Genomic DNA, 12003 nt, shown 5'->3' with positions numbered 1-12003 from the left:
GAATTTGCTTTAAATTCTTCTTTGATTTCACAAAGAATTCGCCTCACACTTCACTGTGAACTATTTTCAGAATTACCTTAAAATTCCAATAATGTCCAACGTTGATGGCCTCTAATAATTATGGCATCAAGCATAATTTGGCTTTTTATTTTTTTTTATTAGAGGGTAAATCAATGATAGCAGTGTTTTTTTAACAACATGTTTAAAAAATCTGGGAAAATCTGGAACATATTAAAAAAATCTGGAAATATACGTGGTCTGCCTGTGTATCTGGCAAGACGACTAAATATCTGGAAAATCCAGATAAATCTGGAATACTGGCAACGCTGCTCGTGAGTGAATTTGATATCCTTGTGAATCCTGTTGATCTCGTCTAAAATTTGTTGAAGGGCTTCCCGTTTAACTACGCTGAAGATATCGTCAACAAACCTCCACCAACGGTTTGGTAATACCCGAGTAGATGAGAATAGCAAACCAAGAACTAACCAATTGCAAATTTTACTATCATAGCTTATCTTGATATTATTATGTTATTTACCCATAACACATAATAACAATCTAATAACAAAATATGATATCACATCAAAATTTGTTATTTTCATGATATTAAAATTTTGAGTCATAAAACAGTCGAAAAACAACTCAACAATAATATATGAAATTGTATCTTATTTTGCTATTGGCATCATATTAATATTCTTTTCCATTTTAGACTCTACTTTTAATCGTAAAGTGAATATATTTTTTTCATTTCAATGTTTCAGAAATTTTTATTTTTTTTATTTTAATGATAGGCATTTATTTTTATTTTGTTCTTTGTATATGATCGACGGATTTTAAAGACTTATGTATTATAAATACCATAATTACTTGAAATGTGGACCCATAAATCAATCAATTTGTGTACGGATTTTACATTTAGAAATAAACTGCAATGATCGATCGTTCATTTTTATGCACATATTTATACATTGATGAATTGTGTCGTTGACTCGCATTACTTTAATAATATCTGTTAGTTCATATGAATAAATATTATGGCATAACTTTTTGGAGTGCAGTTGTTGGCCAGCAATGTAAACAATATTTTTCTGATCACATAAAATTTCTACAAAGGCGTAGAAATTTTCGTTTATGTAAACCCATGAATCATCATATTTGTGTGCATGGCATGTTTGTTTGGAATAATACGTTAAAACTTTTAGAATACATTTTACCATGGGCGCTAAACGATCTTTTGACTACGTCTGCATCAAACATAAGATTATCATTTAATATATACAATCCTTTTGGATCGTACTGAACAGAGCTTTTCTGTTTTGACCACAAAGATTGAATCCAATTTTTCACATCTGGATTTAAATCAAGATAGTTGCGGTGGCATAACTTGTTCATATATAATGAGAGAGAGAAGGATTAGTATTTTCCATTTAATTTCACTACTTTATTTGCTTATCCTTGACAGATACGCGTATTTCGTCTACAATGTGCAGACTTCTTCAGTGTCTTGTACTAATACTCGATAATAGTCGAGTATTAGTACAAGACACTGAAGAAGTCTGCACATTGTAGACGAAATACGCGTATCTGTCAAGGATAAGCAAATAAAGTAGTGGAATTAAATGGAAAATACTAATCCTTCTCTCTCTCATTATACAGGTATTCCACTAAGACGCCCACATTCATCAGGATTGTTCATATAATATTTCCTTTCGATTTGCACAAGTGGACTTTTATTGCCAGTTAAGGCTCCAAAATTGTAAACAGCTTCGATGATGTGTCCCGTTAAATGAACATTATACGACATGTTATCTTTACCATATAGTGTTTCAAATTGCTGCAGAAACATGTTTAAGTCCATTTCGCATGAATGTATCGTGGCTTCGTTCAATTTTGGGTCTTATAACTGGTCAGTCGATGATGATGATAGCAACATGACATGGTCAAGAAATTGTTTTGGTAAAATATTAGTAACGGCCGGATATAAATAATGGAGAAGAACAGCTTCCCACTCATTCGCCTTGTATTTCTTATATTCCTTCAACTGTCGCGGATATCTAGGAAAAACACTAGGAGGTCTAAAGCTCAACATTCTCTTTTCAATTTCTCCCAAGCGGTTACCAATGTAGAAAGGTTGCTTATGATTTTCACTTTCCGTCCATAAACTCCACAACTTTTTCATTACGCCGAGCAATATTGAGTGCATATAATCTGGAGGAAAGCAGTCGATAATATCAAAATCAGGCAAAAAAGTAAATACTGATTTTCCCATCAGCCCCAAGTTTCTCTATGCCTGTGGTAGATATTTCTTCCATCAACTGTCTTGTGGGTGTGTCTTCTCGTTTGCGGACATTATCCATGTTGGGATAACATCTCGAATTATTCGAAACTTTTGTTTCTCCTGGATGTAGGCAATATGTGCAACCATATAATCCGTTGTATTAGGTCGTATGAATAAAAGCGTTTACTTTACTTTTCCCGTAAGAAAAGCACGGGAAAGTAAAGTAAACTCTTTTTATTCATACGGCCAATTGCTTCATGTTCTGTACTTTGCACCTCGCCACGGAATCAAGACTTACTTGTACACAGAAAAAAAAGTTGTTGAATATTACATCCAAACAGCTTCACAGAGGTCGTTCCGTCGGTTGTGTAATATTACGTTGTACGATGTACATCGATTCTGCGAACAAAATTTCATCTATTGATGTAATATTGTATCTGCTTTTTGCTATTACATCATTATTTCATACATCAGCTTGAATTACGTTGATCGATATTACATTTTTTTTTGCTGTGTAGTAATGACACCGAGTAAATGTTTCCATCAATGTCCATTCCAGTATCCTTTAACCGTCGTAGCTCTATGCAAAAGTACTTAAATAATAAATTGGTGTTTGGTTCACCCTTCGACAGCCACAAAGCACTGACAATCAAGTTGTGTTTTGAATATCGAACATTTGGAGGGAGGTTATTCAAAGTGACAAATACGGGATATAATGGTTTTTGTGTCGTGCATTTGAAAGTGGCGGCTCCGTCTGTATTAGCACTCCACGTAAGACGCTCCCGTGATCCTGGTGGGCAAATTTGTCGAATAAATCTACCACGTTTAACATCCGCGATTTCATGATTTTCTACATGTTGTGCGTACTCATCAAATTTGGTTTTATGTTCAGTAACAAGCTCTCGTATTTGTGGCTCAACGGGAATAGAAATGAAAAAAGTATTTTGCTCTAGATCCGCAAATTGGGCATTCGGTATTCGCTTCTGGAGAAGTTGTGCCAAAGCCATATTTACAATTGATGCAGAAAAATACACGTACTGAATTGTAAGGATTTGATTTGAAATTCGACATAAACGTAGAAAAACTTTCAGGAAATAGTTGTATTCCTGAAATAGTATTGAGCATCTTCAGTAAGTCTTCCAGTGCAGTCTGTGTAATTCCGTGCCGTACATAGTAGTTAAGAACCATGTACAAAATATCCTTGACTATTAGCCTAGATACTGATATGAAGGGTTTTTATGGAATCTTGAAAATAGCTGAAAGCAAGAAAAATATTATTTAGTTAGTCATCTTCTACTCATCCTAGGTATGTTATTATGTATAAAATTTATTGGTCAACCTACTATCGGTAAAGCACTTGCCATATCCAACATTTCATCATTGGCGTCCTCCTCTGAGTGCTCTGCATCAGAAACTGTAGGTTCATTATTTAGAATCATCGATTCATTTAAACTGTGGTGATTTATTTATTTATTTGTTTGTCGTCAATCAGTGTAGACCGTTTTGCTTGGGTCATGTATCATCGTATTTTCCGAGGCTGGATCTGAGTGCTCAGATTCAAATTCAGAATTTGTAGGCATTTAAATTAACCGTTTTATTTAAATTGCGATGGTTGTTTTTTTCCGAGGCGGGATTAACTTCAATGAATTCAGGTTCATGGTCTGAATACATAAGTTCAACAGTTTCTAATCCTGAGGAACAGATGGGATCCTTAACAATGTGTCGCCTGGGCTACACAATATATTAGGTAGTGTTTGATATTTTTTCTATCCGACATACGTACCTTTTTGACTTATTTCCTTCCATAGTACTCGGGTGACAAATAAAATTGTCGTCTTCGTCGCGCACTCATGGTACTTTATTAATTAAATAAACAACGATTTTATTGAATAATACTTTAAATAAAACAGTCAAAGTAGTTTTTATTTATGCTAAGATAAGATTAGACAACTGGTTCATTTTAGATTTAAAGTATTCTTCTTCTTTCGCAGAACCGACCGTGCAATTAGAACACGACTGACTATCAAAACACAAGAAAAAGGATTATCTGTTGTTAAAATCTTCGGGTTGCATACGTTCGGCCGATATACGTGAACTTCAAATTGAGCAATCAGGAGTTGGTTCGGATGGAAAACTGGTTCAAAAAAGGTCTCCTATTGCTCATCTTATCTTAGGATTTATGAAGAATAGCAGATGACGTATGAGAGCTATGTCACAGTACACAGGTCTGCTGTTGTTATGGATCTTGATTATGACGTCACAATCACGGTCCATCGTATTTCATTGCAATGTTTATCTTTTTACACGAAACAGCTAGCGGAAGTTACATCAATTTCACTGTTCTCAATATGGAATGTTGTGAGAGTGACGTCGTTACTTTAGTGCTCAGCAATATTTACAATATTTTTGCTTCTAATACCAGCAAGCCGTCTGTTGGCTCGGACCTTATATAAACGTCATTGGTATATACAGTATGGTTTTGAACAGGACGTGAATCACACAGTTATTCGTGTTGTCTAAGTTTATGTGAAAAAATCAGTAATTTTTTTAAATGTAACAACATAAATGGGCCGTCCACGTAAAAATCAAGGTCAAAAGCCTGCTACTAAGAGAGCTAATGCTGCAAATATGGCATGCCATGGAAAAATGGTACGTTGCAAATTCAGAATAATTGCTGATATTTAACCTCAATATTTTTCATTTCAAGAGGAGCAGCTAAAAGAACATTCTGAACAAAAAAAGAAACTTCTGGAAAAAAACCAAAACAGTTCCGCTAGTGCCATAGACCCTGTCGCTCCATTCATTCCTGGAATTCGCTCAACTGACCAATTCACTGACGAATGTTCCGCCAGATCATCTGCCAAACATGTGAGTAGCGTTTGTACTTTTTTTTACGGTTCTAACCCCAAATTTTCAATTGCAGGTGCAGGATGAACAGCTAAATGCAAATATTGCACCGAAGAAGAAATGCATAGGAAAGATTTCAAGAAGTCCTACTATCGTCGATCCGGTCATTCCAGCTATTTCTGGAGTTTGCCGAACTGACAAATGTTCTGCAGGACCATCTTCTGCTAAACATGTGAGTAGCGTCGTTCTCGTACTTTTTTAGTTCTAACCTCAAATTTCAATTTACAGGAACATCTAAAGGACAATTTTGCACCGAAAAAGAAACGCACACGAAAGACTCCAAGAAATGCGACCATCATTGATCCGGTCATTCCAGCTATTTCTGGAGTTCACCCAACTGACCAGCCCACTAACAAATGTTCTGCAGGACCATCTTTTGCTAAACATGTGAGTAGTTTCGTTCTCGTACTTTTTTAGTTCTAACCTTAAATTTAAAATTGCAGGTTCAAGAGGAACAGCTAAAGGAAAATGTTACTCCGCAAAATAAACGTCCGGAAAAAATCGCTGAAAGTGCCGCTAGCATTGGTCCTATCGTTCCAGCTATGTGTGGAGTCACGATAACTAGTCAGTCTACTGACGAAGAATCTGCAGGGCCATCTTCTGCAAATCATTGCAGTAGTGTCTTTCCTTGCACGTCTGGGACTCCACAAAATTTTCAAGACCAAGAATTTGCTGGAACAACTTCTGCAAACTCTGCTTTTAGCCCTGAGTACTCAGACAGTAGTACAAGTTTGTTTACGGGATATGCTGAAGTTGGTGTGCCAGAACCGAATGTTGATTATTTAAGAACGGTGAATGAGCTACGTCAGACAATCGAGATAATGTCAGCGGAAATAAAGCAACTCCGGGAGGAAAACTGCAAGCTGCGCCATCTAAATATGAAGCTTCAAGAATCTTTGGTGGAGAAACCTATGGGATTATCATCCCATACATCCCAGGATACCCCAACTCAAATTGGCTATTGAGGGTATCGCAAGATGCACACGAGACTGATTATCTGTTCGTGAAAGAGTTGCTCTTCTCGCTGTTTCCAAGAGGCGTAGGCAACGCCACAGTGACCGGCAGGTGTTCTAACAACCCCAGAGGACGCAGCAAGAAAGCCCCGGAGCCAAATCAACATTCAAACGGTTGTTCAAATGGATCCTGAAAAAGTTAAATATGAAAAGGTAAATAGTATCTTTTCAACTTTGTATACGTTAAAATCATTATTATTAATCGCTAGCTCGGCTGTACGAGAGAAGAAGAATTTGGCAGGACCCAGTAGGGGTCGCTCAGCATTTGTCTCAACAAATAAATAAGCACATCGCAACCGCGCTGGCGAATAATCCTGTGTTGCTCCAGGTGCCAACGCAATAGGACATCATAAGAAGCGTACAAATGTACGACAACAAAGAAAACGACACAAGTTACGCTAGAGAAAATACTACAACACTTCAAATCTGTTTTGTTCAGCCATTGTTCGGTTTTTTTTTTAGAAAGTTAAGTTTTTATTCCATGTTGATTTTATCGTTATTATTATCACAAATAAAAAAAGCATTGCCGAATTGTTGAATTCAATAGTTATTATCAGTAAAACTGATTCTCCACCGAAAAAATTACTATTATTAAGCTCTCCAAGAAGAATAACTAAAGCTGCTATTATTTTGTTATTCAATCGGAACAACTGAAATTATTCTTAATTAGTTCATATTAGTTAATAACACATTTGCAATTGATTAGTTCTTAATATGTCAATAATAGCTAAATATGTTTTGGATTTTTTTGATTTCTTTGTTCTTAGTATGTTATTACAATAACAAGATTTGCTATTATTAAGTTTTTCTCCCCAACGGTTCCCGTTATTATTTTTGATATTTTAACTCTTATTTCAAGCAAACTAATAACAAATTGAGATGTTCTGATATCATATTTTTAATAGCAAAATTTGCTATTGGTTTGCTATTCTCACCTACTCGGGTAGTCCTTTCTCCCGCAGGATTGTCTGAAGACAGTTGACTTGAAAGTTGGCCATAAAAAGTTCACACAGGAAGAGGGATAGGGGGTTTCCCATTGGGGCTCCTTTCGTCTGCTTGTACAAGTTACCTCGGAAAGAGATGTAGTTCTCTTCCATACAAAGACGGGTCAGCTTAAGGTACGTCCGAACCTTGTTTCTCCATGCTGCATCCTCTTGTTGTGTTAATAGCCAGTCCTCCAAATGGCTGATCGCTTCCTTGACCGGTACGCTGGGAAAAAGAGCTGTGACGTCGAAAGATACGATAATCTCGTCCTCGTTGATGTCTCCTAAAGATTGTAGTTGCTGGGCGAACTCCTGGGTGTTACTAACTGCTTTACTCTGGAACTTATTCGGCATAATCTGGAACTCTGTGACCAGCCACTTCGCTAGTTTGTGGGTGGGGAAACCAACTGCAGACACAATCTCTTGCATTTCATTCCCCGGTTTGTGGACTTTGGGGAGACCTTTGATCCTGGGTAGAATGGGATTGAATTCCCGTAAACGACCTACTCCATCTCCTAATATTGATTTGCAGTGCTTTCACTATGTTCTGTAAGGGATCTACTCGAAGCTGTCTATACGGTCCGTTGTTAATCTTCGTTGTCATCTGATTGTCATAATCGCCCTTGTCCATGATAACGACCGCGTTGCCCTTGTCTATACTGCTTTGCTTTTCAGCTCCTTTACAATCCGAATTTCCTTTTCGTTGGTGCGATTTCGTTCCTGTCCGTCCTTGATTATGTTGGATGTGATAGTCCTCACCGTATTCTGTGATGATGTTGGAAGTGTCTTGGTAATCGCTGTCTCTACGTCAATGATGATCTGCTCCACGTCTGGCTTGGTTGTAACCGCGTATACTAGCCCCTGGTTGAGGTGTGTCAATAGTTCTTCCGTGAATGCGGTCGTTGATCGGTTGACAACCAACCCATCAATGGAGTGAACTCTCGGCGTCGTGGTGATGGTGGATGGGATTTGCCAACCGGTTCGGTGTGTCGTCCGTCTCCGTTGAGACTCGTGTCGTAGTCTGTTAAGCTTCCTATCGTGCAGCTTCCGTTTCCTATCCGATTTGCACTGCTCTGCAACCTTGGCCCTAGACAGAAACTCCTGGAATTTAATTCAATACTCCTTGGCCAATTTGAGATGTTGAGAATAACATTCTAAAATCTTCATGTCCAGTTTGCTGTATAGTCGTCTGATGCTATCCTTGGTGAACTCTGCTTCCATCCTTTTTACTACGCTGGGTGGGGTGGGTGTCCGTACCTTAATCCTTTGGAAAATGATCAAATAACTATCATATGACATGTGTGATTTCGTTCTAATTTCTCAAATTAGTGTAAATTAATTCAAATTAGAAATGTTATGACTAGGACATCGTTGCTTGCTATTTGCAGAATTCACACAAGCATTCAATTTCTCATTATGAGAAAAACTAAAATACATGCGTGACGGTCTTCGGTGACAGTGTCGTATGACAGAGTTTGATAGCTTGTTTTGCAAAGGCAGTCGATTATCACAGAAAATGTGTCGACTACGGTGACCGCTTACAAGACTGGTAATGACAACTTCAAACTAGGGGAACTAGATTTTTCATTAATCAAAAGAACACATTTTAGTCCTCGTTGCTTTTTATGCCTTGTTAATAGTGACAAGACTCGGAGAAGAAGTCACAATGCCTGATGAATTGTGAAGTTAATTTAAATCATATTTAGAATTGAAATAAAAATTTATTGAAAGAAGGGATATTTTTGGATAAGCTTCACTGGCTAAATGGCTCAGCGCTTATCTTATATAGTGAAAGATGAAAGTGGTGGTTCTGATATTTATTAATGAACTTGGTGCAATTTCGTACACTAAATCGTATTTTATAAAATGTCCGAGAAGAAAAAGAATAGTTGTTCCGTAAATTTGATGCTTTCACATAATTTCGCTGTTTATAATGTTATAATAATGAAGGTTTTATGGTGGCGGGATTTCATTAGGATGAGTGTCATGTTCCCTGTTTATGTTTTTTATGTGGCTGTGAATATTTTTAACTTTTATTTCTTTTAGAAATTTTTCAAAATTTGTTTAAGGTTGTTTTGCGGTGATTGTAATTGTTTAGCTTGATCCAGTTATAAACAATTCGTATGCTTCCTGGCGGGATAACCTCGATCGCTCTTGATCTATTTTGTGGTTTTAGTTAGAACATAAAAAGCTATACTGTTTTTGAGAATGTAATTTCATTTGCGAAAAGAGTAAATCGAAACATTGAACTTCACGTGAAAGTAAAACTTAAAGAATACCTAAGTAATTTTTTTGTAGCTTTTCGTGTTCGGATTTAAAATATCGTCGGTTGCATTGGTACTCATTACGGAAAACAAGATTGATGGAAAACAAATCAAGGAAAAAAAACTTGAGTAACGGTATGATGTGATATGAGGGGCTTGGTGGCCTTAGAGCAACCAATTTCGCTTATTGAGCGGAACATCATAATTTTAATCTCAGACTCATCCACATTCAAGATTCGTCAACTTCATGGTAATAGCAGCAACTCGATGATTAAAAAGGTGCTCATATGTATAGTGGCAAACGTTTTTGCTTACTGAGCAGAAAACCGTGGGTTCAATATCAAGCTCCTTCGCGTTATATGATCGTTAGAACATCAATTCAGCTTATCATTTACCAAAACGAACCCTGCTACAAACCCCACCCTATTACCCAATATCCCAATGATTCCTCGTGGAAGTGCAGAGGTGTTCTTGGCTTCCATCAAAGCGAGTGTCAAGTCATCACATTCCTACCCCTTCCTTTCTTGACCTGTGTTCGGGTGCGGCCGGTGATGGTATTGCCTAGTTTGAGATCACCATCACCATCACCAGATCCACACATTGAGGATGAATTCTAGTCCCAAACATCGTCTATTGGTTTTTTGTGTAATAACAGCTGATCTAGCAATAGCTGAGTAGAAACCGTGGGAGGTCAACCATGTTCATGCTCATGCTCATAAAGACAACACTACAACATTGCTTCTGCCATTGTCCAATTGAAAGATGCAGCAACACCATAAAATCCATGCATTCTCTATAAGGAGTTCCCATAAAAGTGCGTAATTTAGGAATGTACACAAAAATTATTTCCATTGATTTAAACACAGGTACTTAAACTTAAAGATAACTTAAAAATACTCGAAGTATTGGGTTTTCAGTTGAACGATGGAACGAATCGTTACGATGATCATAGATGCAGGGGGTGACTGTCCTCACTAAAATCAACATTTTCAAAGCATTCGGTAAAATTTTGTTCGACTTAATGGCAATCCTCCATAGTTAAACTAGTATTGAACATGGCTACGCCCTTGACGATATATATATATATATATATATATTTCATATGTAAATTTTCTTAAATTCGATCTGTAAGGGAGGTGGAAGAGGAAGTGGAAGCCATCAAATATGTACGGAGTTCAACTCGTCCACCAGATTCCGGCTAGATGTCCTGTTGAACTGCTGATTCCTTGCACATGTACAGAAACGAAGATGTACCCGATCGATGATGGATGAAATTTGCCACCTGCTCCCTGTCAAATTCTTCCTGACTAAAGTAACCCAGAAGTTTGATGGGCGAGAATTCAATCCCACCCTAGGAGCAACTTCCTCGGGCCAGTTTTTAATAAAACCTCAAATAAAATTTTCGGTAATGAGCACAGCCTTACAGTTGACCTATCGGTAGGCCACCCATCGCCATTGGGCGTCCTTGATATGAGACAGTTCAAAAGATGGATGATGACCGAGATGCATCTGCAAAATGACCGGATCTGGTGACGGGGATGTGCTTGATATGGATATCCCATAGAAGCCCATATCAATTGAGACCAATCACTGGTAAGAATATACTGCTGCCATGCAGCATTCGAATGAAGTGGTCAGCCATACGACGCATATCCTTAGCAATTTTAGCTATCGATTCCCTCGTTAGGTTAGTTAGGTACTGGATTTTGACAATATGTACTTATCTCATCCCATGCCTCTTCCATTTTAAAAACGGCACCAAACTTGGTAGATACAAATAAAATTTCAAAATTCTAGGATTAAGCTCTGTTTAACCAGTATTGACAGATATTTTCAATTGGGGTAAACAAACCTTAGCAACGGGTGCACCGATTAAAAAAACTTCAGCGCTCAACAGTGTTGCCGTTTTATATAATATTTTCTGTGTCATACGTATCAGCGTGTGCCTTAACGTGCCGAACAGTGTGTCATACTGTGTTTCGGTACAGTGTGCAGGGTTGATTTGGTAACTACTTTGTTGTAAAAATGCATTTTATGCAAGGGGTAGGTCACTCCGCACACCAATCTTGGGTCAAAATTTTTCTCAGTGTGCCGATTGTGCTGGCAGTGCCGGGCATAGAGCAAACTGCACGAGGAAACCATCTACATAAAATTCACCTGGAAGCTGGAATACGAGCTGACCGATACGATTACGGTGCTGTGCGAAAAGTCTATCTTTTCCCTGACCAGCAAGAAGAAGATCGACCTCTTGAAGCAGCTCGAGAAGCACGGTGAGGATGGCATTCCGTCGGTGAACCTTTTGGTTCGGGATAAGAACGACAAAGACAAGGCCAATTTTGAAAAGCTGCTGGAGGCAATCAAGGGATCCAAAGATGGCAGAAGGTTGGGTGTCTTCTCCAAGGGCAACTTCCCGGGTGAATTCTGTGAATCGTGGCGAGCCTTCGTCAAGTACAAGTGGTTCGTCACGGCGGTCATCAGTGTCCCAATCGAGTACATCATGTGCTCCAAGGAAGATTCCGAGGTTATCACCATCAAGAAGGCCTGCGTGGTGACGG

At 38.0% G+C, this 12003-nt stretch overlaps 1 pseudogene; it reads right to left on the bottom strand.

The window, feature by feature from the left end:
* Nucleotides 1-890: 890 nt before the first annotated feature.
* LOC135702843 (uncharacterized) lies at nt 891-2441 on the bottom strand (annotated as a pseudogene).
* Between the last annotated feature and the right edge of the window lie 9562 nt (nt 2442-12003).

Source organism: Ochlerotatus camptorhynchus, unplaced genomic scaffold (assembly GCF_037179485.1).
Source record: "Ochlerotatus camptorhynchus isolate MF236.1 unplaced genomic scaffold, CSIRO-AGI_Acam_v1.1 ptg000201l, whole genome shotgun sequence".
Taxonomy (NCBI): Eukaryota; Metazoa; Arthropoda; class Insecta; order Diptera; family Culicidae; genus Ochlerotatus; species Ochlerotatus camptorhynchus.
Note: the sequence above shows the minus strand (reverse complement) of the source record. Positions and strands in the feature narration are given on the sequence as shown.